This window comes from Quercus lobata, chromosome 4 (assembly GCF_001633185.2).
Source record: "Quercus lobata isolate SW786 chromosome 4, ValleyOak3.0 Primary Assembly, whole genome shotgun sequence".
NCBI classification, from domain to species: domain Eukaryota; kingdom Viridiplantae; phylum Streptophyta; class Magnoliopsida; order Fagales; family Fagaceae; genus Quercus; species Quercus lobata.
This window is the reverse complement of record NC_044907.1, coordinates 62,171,243-62,182,219: the sequence shown is the minus strand read 5'-3', so window position 1 is coordinate 62,182,219 and position 10,977 is coordinate 62,171,243.

Genomic DNA, 10,977 nt, shown 5'->3' with positions numbered 1-10,977 from the left:
TGCTAAGAGTCTTGTATCTCAACTAGAATCTCTTAGTGTTTCTAAAAAAGACATCTAGGATTCAAATCCAACTCCCCCCCCCCCCCCTCTTCATTGTTATATAACTATCAAATTAACACCCAAAAAAAAGTCTAGATTTATAAAGTATGAACATTAAATTGTAGAGTTTTCTTTTCTTAAATAATTTTCGTCAGATTGAATTTTCTCATGTACGTAGGCAAGGTAATAGACCAGCCCATTTATCAGCAAAACATGTTTTAGGTATTGATGATTTCTCTTGGATTGAAGAAATTCCTTATTTCTTAGAACAAGCTTTTCTCCAAGATGTAATCTTTTATTTTAGATTATAAATAAAGTTTTCAGTCCTCCCATAAAAATTAAAAATAAATAAATAAAATTTCTTAAAGAATTTTTTCACGTTCAAGAAACCGCCCCCCACTCCCCTTTAAATCTCTTTAACAAAATTACAAAAATGAATCTTAAGAGTCGTACACGTTTTTTTTTTTTTTTTTTAATATATTTTATTATTATTTCTTTTTTTATGTATTGCATTACGATCTTTTTATTTTGATGAATTGACTTGTGTTGATATTTCATTATATTAATTATTTTGTTATTAAAGTTAGGGGTTTGGGTTCAAATATATATATATATATATATATATACTAATCGCTAACCCGTGCTATGCACAAAAACCTACCTATTCGTGAAGTAGACTAAAATAATTTTATAAAATCTGAAATTGATTAAGAAACTATACTAATGCATGATACTGCAAAAAATAACTTTAAAATTCAGATATTAAAACTTTTGAAAGACCAAAAAATATTAAAGAATCAGATAATTCATTGCTTAGAAATTATTGAAACAAAGCAAAACATATATGACTAAACAATAGAGAAATATAAGAAAAAGATAGGTTACATTCAAAAGAATAATGCATGGCTATAACTTTTGAAAGAAATCAAAAGATTCAAAACTTACAAATTATAGATAATATATATATATATATATATATATGTATGTATGTATGTATGTGTGTGTGTGTGTGTGTGAGAGAGAGACTATATAACAAAGAAATATAAGAGAAATATGTGTTACCATCAAAAGAACAATTCAGATGTTAAAAATTTTGAAAAGCCAAAAAATATTAAAGAATCATAAGATTTATTTCCTACAAATTTTTGAAACAAAACAAAATGTATATGATTATACAATAGAGAAATATAAAAGAAAAATTGATTACCTTTAAAAGAATAATACATGGTATAGTCATCAGAATCTGCTAAACATGTTCAAATATTGCAAAAATTAACACAAATTTAGATGTTAAAAATTCCAAAATGCCAAAAAATATATATAATTAAAGAATAAGTTATTGAAATAATTCAAAAAATATATGAATATTCAAAAGAGAGATATAAGAAAAAGAAAAAAAAGTACATGAACATATAAAGTAATAAATTTTAAATTTTAACAAGTCTAAACATTAAAGGATGAAAAAAAAAAAAAAATAGTCACAAGCGTAGGGTTTGGTGGTTCATGTACAAAAATCACTTTTTAAAAAATACATGAAAACCCATAATTTTTTTTTTAAAACAAAGTAAAGGAAAATAAAATAACAGAAGAAAAAACTCATATCTCTACTTAGCTTTAAAAAAAAATTGGGATTTGCATTACTTTTATAATGTTCATGATTAATCTCACATATTTGGAAATAAATTATCAACGTTTGAGTATGGATTTAAGTTAAACTTGTTAAAGAGATAAAGTTTCACTTCTTGTTAAATTTGGACTTTGGCTGTCGATAGTCTTAAAAAATAATTTTATTTCAAAAAAATAATAATGATATTATATATATATATATATATATATATATGTATGTATATATATATATATATATATATATATATATATATTTATATATCATAAAAGTCAGAGTTGGTTCAGTAACGTCCTTTGCAGAGAAGGAATTGGAGTTGAATACAAATTGACCAAGTCAAAACCGATTAAATTGGTATTCAAATGCCTAGCTAAAAACTTCAACTATTAAATTGGAGTTGCTTTTTTTTTTTTTTTTTTTTAATTATTAAATATTGGGTTTGCTTTTGGGGAAGAAAGGGAGGTTTTTTAATTAGGTTTTTTTTTTTTTTTTTTAATATTGCTAATGTGTAAATTTTTGAGAGCTTCAAAGGCTTGAAACATATATCTAATAGAATTTTACGTAAACTAAACTATTGTAACAGTTGATAAGATAATTACACGTTGAAAAAAAATAATAAATATATAAAATATAAAACTCAAAATAAAAAGAAAAAGAAAATACTGATGATATGGAAAATTGTGGGAACTTCAAAGGTTTCGATTATATATATATATATATATAGATTACATATATCTTTTTCTTTTTTCTTTTTTTTAGAATTAGATTACATATATCTAATAGGGTGTTGAGGACAACTTTCTTGTTACGTGACATTATTTCATGAGCAACCAGCATCATATCAACATTATTATGAATTTTGGATAAATCTTATTTAAAGCCCAAAATAAGTATATATCTTATTCAGGCCAAAATGGCCCATTAGCATTAATTTTTGAAATATTTAGCAACAGAGCACTGTTTCGGAAATAATTAGGGAAATACCACTTTTTCGGGCCCTATAGCGGCGTTTTCCTGCAAAATTTTTTTATAAGTCCCATAACAGGTTCAAGGGGCCCTATAGTGGCGTTTTTAAGCCCTATAGTGACGTTTTTGGGCCCTATAGCGGCGTTTTCCTGCAAAATTTTTTTATAAGTCCCATAACAGGTTCAAGGGGCCCTATAGTGGCGTTTTTTAAGCCCTATAGTGACGTTTTCGGGCCTATAGCGGCGTTTTCGGAAAAAGTGATATTTCCCTAATTATTTCCAAAACAGTGCTATGTTGCTAAATATTTCAAAAATTAATGCTAATGGGCCATTTTGGCCTCTTATTCAACTACATAGATCTTTTACTTTATCAATTGGGCTCATGACCCATAACGTCATCAAGGATGGACTCTGGATGGGAAGCTTGTATTATCTTGGTCATCTTATTCAAGAATTTACGAAAGAAAGAGGCAAGATCATTATTCTTTCTATCTCCATCAAAGTTCTTCAAGAAGCAAAATTATTCATCTACTATGATATTAAATTGCATTTTGGATTATTCTAGTAGTAAACTCAATATCTAGACTTCCAGTATCAACAAGTTCAATGCCTCAGAAACGCAGAATCAAGGATAAGATATTATCCAGCTGTGGGGTTGAACGTTGTGTTAAGATTATTATTGAAAATTTCTACTTCAATCGCGAACACAAGAATGAAGTTTGCTTTAATAACATACTCAATCATGATCAAAGCAGCACCATATCTAGCTATAACCTTGATCACATGATTACTGGCTACAATATTGCCCTGATGTACTCAATCCAGCAGCATCATCTCCAGCTGTCAGCAATCTCAAATTGGCTCATCCAAAAAAAAGTTTTCAAGCAAATTCTTTACTTGTGCATGCCCTTGCAATACAAGCCATGCACTCAGGAGGCTAAATGTTGAGGATAATTTTTTTCACACCACATGGCATTATTTCATTGGCAACTCGCGCCATATCAACATTTTTATGGATTTTGGATAAATCTTATTTAAAGCCCAAATAAGTTTATATTTTATTCAACTACATGGATCTTCTATTTCGTCTTCATCAATTGGGCTTATGACCCATGACACCATCAACATCACTATATGAATTGGGCTCAAGCAAAGATTCAAGGCTCATGGCCTTTATTATCTCTCTCATACTCATGGAAAGCGGCTTATCCAATAAAATCCCATATTTACACAAGACAACATTAAAACCCATGGCAAATTATCTCATTTTCAGCTCATGATCAAAGCTTATAAGTCTCTTTGAGGAAACTTTCGGAGTCATGGAGTATGTACAATAAACCTCCAGCAGTTTAAAGTTGATAAAAGAAACATGTTATTTGACATGTTGTCTCTAATTCCTTGAAATTTGAAAAGTCAGTGTGTAGTAGGTAGTATTTAGTAAGCCTCTCATATTACATAATACTTAAAATGATAAAATTTCTCATTGCTCTTCACTTAAAAATTAATATTCATCACATAAAGAATACTCAATAGGTCTAGCCATCTAAATGCTGGCCAAGTAACTATTCATTCAATCTCTAACCATTCTTATACAAATTTGGAAATTTAACTATATTATTTCACATAAACTGTATTATTATTTTCAGCCCAATCCAGCCTTAAGACATGGCTAAATCTTATTGTTTATCTTTATTTTCTAAAATATAAGAAATATATTTAATATCTCATCTAGCTTCTGTAATCTAGCATTAAATGCCCAAATACTCCCTTCTAGCTGCTTAATCAGAGCATTAAATACTCTTCTTGTTCCCCATGATTTGGTCACAACACAAAAAGACCATAACTATATCTCTAAAACTTCATTAAATATCAACTAATTAGTTAATTACTTACTAAAATTATACTATAATAAAATCATGTACTAAACATATAAATTTCAATAAGAGAAAGCTTAGTACCAATAGTGGGCATATGTCCCAAAGTGACAGCATCAACTATACTATAATAAAATCATGGACTAAACATATAAATTTTAATAAGAGAAAGCTTAGTACCAACAGTTGACATATGTCCCAAAGTGACTGCATCAACCCATTAATTAGACATGGAAAACAAAAAGGATTCGGGTTAGGTCAATCAGGTTGCAAGTTAAAATGAATTCAGGTAAAAAAATGGGTCATTTTATATGGATAAGAAAGGGAGAGCATCAACCCATTAATTAGACATGGAAAACAAAAGGGTTTGGGTTAGCTCAATCAGGTTGCAAGTTAAAATGAATTCAGGTAAAAAAATGGGTCATTTTATATGGGTAAGAAACAAGTTGGGTCAATTAGATTTCAGGTCGAGATAACCCGTATTTTTCACATAAATGTTTTTTTAAAAAAACAAAATGTATTTGCCATTTGAAAAGTCATGCAATAAATTACTTGATGTAAAATACATTACTTTGAATCACCACTCATATTAAGAATGAGCTTAGCTAAACAAATTAATACTTGTTCAATAATGTTAAAATTATACAAATCCCAACATTACTAACAAAAACAAAATAACACAAAGCATATGTAAAACAAACTCACAAGTTCATTTCTACACAATATCAACACCCCAAAATATAAAACAAAATTACAAATGCCTTATTGGATAACTAATTTGACAAAGAATAAAAACATATAAGAAATTTACAATCTTAAAATCCAATTTTATAATCTATTATCAATTATGGTTGGTACTCTATTTCAATTTGAGAATATACATTAAAATTTGATTGTTTACTTATTTATACATAATCTCTTTTATGAATATCATGTCATTGTTAAGCAACATACACTTTAGAAAATATCATAATTTATTTTGAAAATCAGTTTATTTTGGACATGAATTGTTAAAAAATAGGCCTAAACATTCATAATTTATGCTAATTTCATTGATGTACTTTGACTTCACTCTTTTCACACTTTTGAATGTTTCTCATATATGTCTGTAATTTTAAATATTTTTTTTTAACTCTACTGTAACCTGATAATCTTGGCATGTACTTTATTATTTGATATCTAAAAATCTTTCTCATGACAAAATGTCTCAACCATTGATCTTTCAATTTATTTTCATGCAGTTATGTAAATGTCTCAATTGTTTCCTTAAAGTCATTGTATCTAAATGATGTTAAATATATATATATATATATATATGAATGGCGTTATCCAAAAAATGTTAAAATTTTGATTTTTTTTATAAAAATAAAAATAATAATAATAATGTCAATTATATATTGTCAATTAAGTTTGACTTGTGCACTGTAAAGCTCACAACAAACAATTAAATAATATTGTTTTAATTTTATTATTTTTTTACAAAAAAAAAAATTAATTGTTCAGGTTACGAGTCAGGTCGGGTTGACCTGCACAAAATGGGTCAGGTTATGGGTTAACTCATTTTTGCTTCTGGTCAAAAAATTAAGTTTTGGGTCAAGTTGGGTCAACAAATTTTGACCCGTTTTGCCATGTCTATCATTAATACTCAATTCCAACAACTAGCTGTCATAACCAAAGAAGTATAGATCCCATAAAAGAAATCTTACCATTCTAAGCCATAATCCATGAAAGATATGCTGAATATTCTCTCCAACAAATGACAGCTTCCAGCTAACATCATCTACTTGAGCTCTAAGTAATAGTTGTGTCAAGACAGTTGTGACAGTAGTGACAGAAATCTTAAAGTTTCAAATTTTCTTCTTTTGGCTAAAATCCAAAAACCAACTAAAGAAATTACTATTTCTTTGCTAAAAGCCTTTCTTTACTTGTCAGTCTTATCTCCAGCTGATCCTATTATAGTTTCATACTTGGCCCTATATAAAGTTACTACTCTTACACACATTACTACCCATCTCTTTCATCTTCAGAAACTTTATTATTTTGCTACCATATACATATTTCAATACTTCTTTACTCCTCTTACAAAAATCTCTTAGTAGCCAAACACTACTCTCACACTTTATATTTAGAAAATTCATCTATCTTGCTGCACATATCTCCAAATACCTAAGCATATCCCTTTCTTCATTTCTCTTACAAAATCTCTCCTCTTAGAAAGCAACACAACCCATTACATAACACAAAACTAGTAAAGCAAGTCTAATATCAGATTTTTACCATCTTTGATTTCCATATCTCTCATATTTCTCATGTATTTCACAAAACCATTTCTCATAAAGTATATACATATTTTTCATATATCTCACAATCTCATTTCTTACGAAGTACTTATACATAATCACAAAGTACCTCTCATACTTCTTGACATCTTACAAAGCTCATTTCTCACAAAGTACCCACACATATTTCCCATATGTATTTTCCATACATATTACAAGATCCATATCCGACAAATTATCTACATATACTTCCTCATACATCTTACAAATTACATATCTCTCAAAGTATCCATACATATTCCTCATTCATCTAACAAATTACATCTCTCTCAAAGTACCTATATACACTCCTCATACATCTTACAAATCCATTTCCCTCAAAGTATGTATACATATTACAAACTCTATATACTTTGAAATCTCCATATTTCACACATCCTCCATACTTCTCAAGATATATAAAATATTATTAGAAAAAGCCCTTCTCCTATAAGGCTGAAAAATCTCATATTAAAGTCCTTCTATGGAAGGCACAAATTTATCTTACAAAATTCCTTCTCATGGAAGGCAGTATCACCTATATCTTCACTAAGAATTAAAAGAGCATTATCACAGGTAAATTCATTTAAGTGCATGATAAAAAGGATAAGTTTAACCAACCTCTGCACACGACTGGACATACTCTCTCTCCCTCCAATTGCACCATTTTTTCCCTTTCAACCTTAAAGTAATCATGAAAGGATTCATCATATCATACTGCCTCTCCACTGCTAGACTCATTTTATCATGCTGATAGAATGTTATTAGTCCACTAATGTTATATCAAAGACCATACAAGATAAGTCACTATTTCTCTATCTCTAAATTTACTTTATTGACATGTTAATTATTACTGTGTAGCTGGATGCAAGTTACTTTAATGTTATCTCACTATTTAATAAACATGATTTTACAAATAAACATATATATTAATAAATTGATTTGTCACTGCTAAATATACATTATTTGGATATACCTTATTATGTTGAACATGAACTATACGATAGTTGGACACGGACTATCTTGAACCCATCTCATTGTTGGACACCTAAATATTTATTAATCATTCTCTAATATTGGATAATACCCAATATACATCATTACAATATTTAACTCATCATTCAACCAAAGCTATTACGTTAAATACATATTACTTTATTTCAACCATTAATTAAAGTTATTATACAAAATATGTTATTATATCAACCATTATCATGATTTTTAGACTTTGAGATTTTCTATTTTGTAAGACTAAAAATGCACCAAAAGCCATTAGTCTATTCAGCCTAATGTTAAGTTACGGACCCAACTCTCCAAAATAAATTTGGGTCTAACAAGGTCACTCCTCCACAGATGACATGTGGCTATGTGCAAAAATGGCCCTCAACATAGGGTAAAACTTAAATATCATTTCGAAAAAAGGCATCTTGAAAAAAATAACATTATTTTTATCTTATTAGTCAATATAATCAAATGTTTGAATTCAATTTGGGAACTTAATATACTACACCTAAATTTGCCTAAGTTTATTCTTATTTTACATCATTCCCAAAACACTTTTTTTAATGGCATCTTTTTGGAACTTTCACAAGGGTTTTTTTTCTTTTTCTTTTTTGGCATTTAGCATGATTGTGGGATAATTTTCGTTAGTTGTCAAGATTTTGAAACAATTTTATAACTAGCCTCTCGAATCTTTGAGACTTGAGTTCAGTAACAAAAGTCAAGCCTCTAAGACTCGAGTTTCAATGCTGGCACAACTGACATGGAACTCAAATCTTTCAGACTCAAATTTTATTGAAGAAGATCCAAAGAAGAAGAAGATCTGAAGAAGATCAGAAAAAGAAGAAGAAGAAGATCTAAAGAAGAGAAAGAATGTTAGGAACTTGAAAAAGAAGATCCAAAGAAGCAGGAACCTCCACGTTAAAGAAGAGAAAGAACGTTAGGAACTTGAAAAAGAAGATCCAAAGAAGCAGGAACCTCCACGTGAATTTTTTCTTCCACATCAGATTACCACCACTTGCAACTCGAGTCTTAGAGACTCAAGTTCCATCATTGAACTTGAGTTTCAAAACTTCGAAGTGCTAGTTTGTTAAGTAGTTTTGCAAACTTGACAACTAAAAATGTTCCCAAAAAAAAAAAAAAACCCTTTCATGATCCGTTAACTCCTATATATATATATATATATATATATATAAAACCAAAACTTTTGACTTTCTGTTAACCTCTCCAAAGCTTGCCACATCATTATTATTATTTTTAAACAAAATTATTTAACTTTCTTTTAACTACATAACAAATGTTTGACCAAGATTTGAACTATTTCTCCTAAAAAGCAAAACCCGATACTCTTCTTCCCAAAATCTCAAATGCTCCACTAGTCTCCCTCTCCTTCAAAATTTCTCTGCCATTAAATCGTTTCCCCCATGGAAAATACAAACACAAATCTGATTCACATCATAGTAACTGTCCACGGATGTTTATAATTTTGTGTCATCAAGTGCTGATTTTTTGTTCCCTCTTAGAAGATGTGGGTGGTTTTTTTTGGGTGGGTGATTTTTTTTGGGTTGTTTCCTCTGCAGAGTTGTCGTCACCACCCCGTTCCTTCTTCCACAGACCATAATTTTTTTTTTTTTTTTTTTTTTTTACTTCTTTTTAATGGGTCTTTTGCCTTCTTTTACAATCTTACTTTTTAGTTTTGTGTGTAATGATGACTGTGAAGTAATAATTAATGTTACTGACTATTAGAAATTCGGCTGGTTTGACTTAAGCCATAAACCATGGCACATAGATCGTCCACATAAGTTATTTGATAAGTAAGTTTAAATTTAAACTAACTGATATTGATATGAATTGTCAAGATCAGTAGTGAAGTAATTTAAACTTAGCAATTGAGTACTTTTAGAGATAACATATATTTAATAGTAGGTGAATTCTACTAGTATTTAAAGTGTTCCTATAACAGTCAGGTTAATAGTCACAATAAGTGAACATACATATAGTTTTTTAGTGTTCTCTCAAAATAAGTCATCTCTTTAGGACACCATCTACTATTCCCTAAAATTTGGAACATGGAAATTAGGAGAGACTCTAGTAGCCTCTCCGATAACTTGGAGGTGTTCCATAAAGAAAATCATGAGAAGTTAGTAAAGTAAGCAAAGAATAAGATCCGGTAATTTGGTGATCCATTCTCCCAAAAGTACGTGTCTCTATAACCCAAAGTTATTTTATTCAATGTTGACAAACCCAACGTGAGCTTCATTTCAAAATTCAAACTTATTAAAAAGAAAATATTGTCTTATCATTGGCTGGCTGGCCCCACGTGAACATATTTTTGTATAAATATACGATAAAGAATAATATGTAAAAAAATACAATAATCTAAAACAAAATGTACATAAATAAATTAAGATTATTTGATTACTATTATTCTTTAGTCAAATATACGTTCATAAACTTGGTTGTTTTGGCTACATGTATATGTGTAATATGTGTTTTTACTTTTTATTGGGTATTATTTATGTGTATATATATAGGGTTTGGTTAATGTAGGCCCTTAGGGTACAAAATAACCATCAATTTTAAGAAACTTTTTATGAAAGATTGAAAAAACTGTCAAAAAAATTAATTATTTTTTCATAATATATTTTTTTAAATGGTTTATTAACATATGCCCTAAGGATATACATTAGTAAAATATATATATATATATATATATATATATAAGACAGTTGTAACAATCCACTATAAAACTCACTTTGCTCATTCTTTTTGTTTCTACAAACTCTTTGTCTCAAGGTATGTGAATTTTAGACTCATCAAGTTTGGTGAGAATTTAATCAAACTATGTGTCGTTTTGGTTTAATTTATTTTTTAGCTACTTAAAAATAAGATTGTTTTAAAAAAAATTATTATAAGAGCAAAGTGGACATATTTAATAGAAAAATTATCACAAAATTTTTTAAAATCTCATTTTTAACGTCTCAAAGATTAGAGGCTATTTATCATTGATAATGAAGCCACTTAAAAATGCATCCAACCTTCAACCCACCCTCAACCCATCTTATCCCACTGCTGATCTGACTCCACCCCCACGCGGCCCATTATTATATAATTGAGAAATAATATATTCACAACATTTTTATAATATTTTTATAATA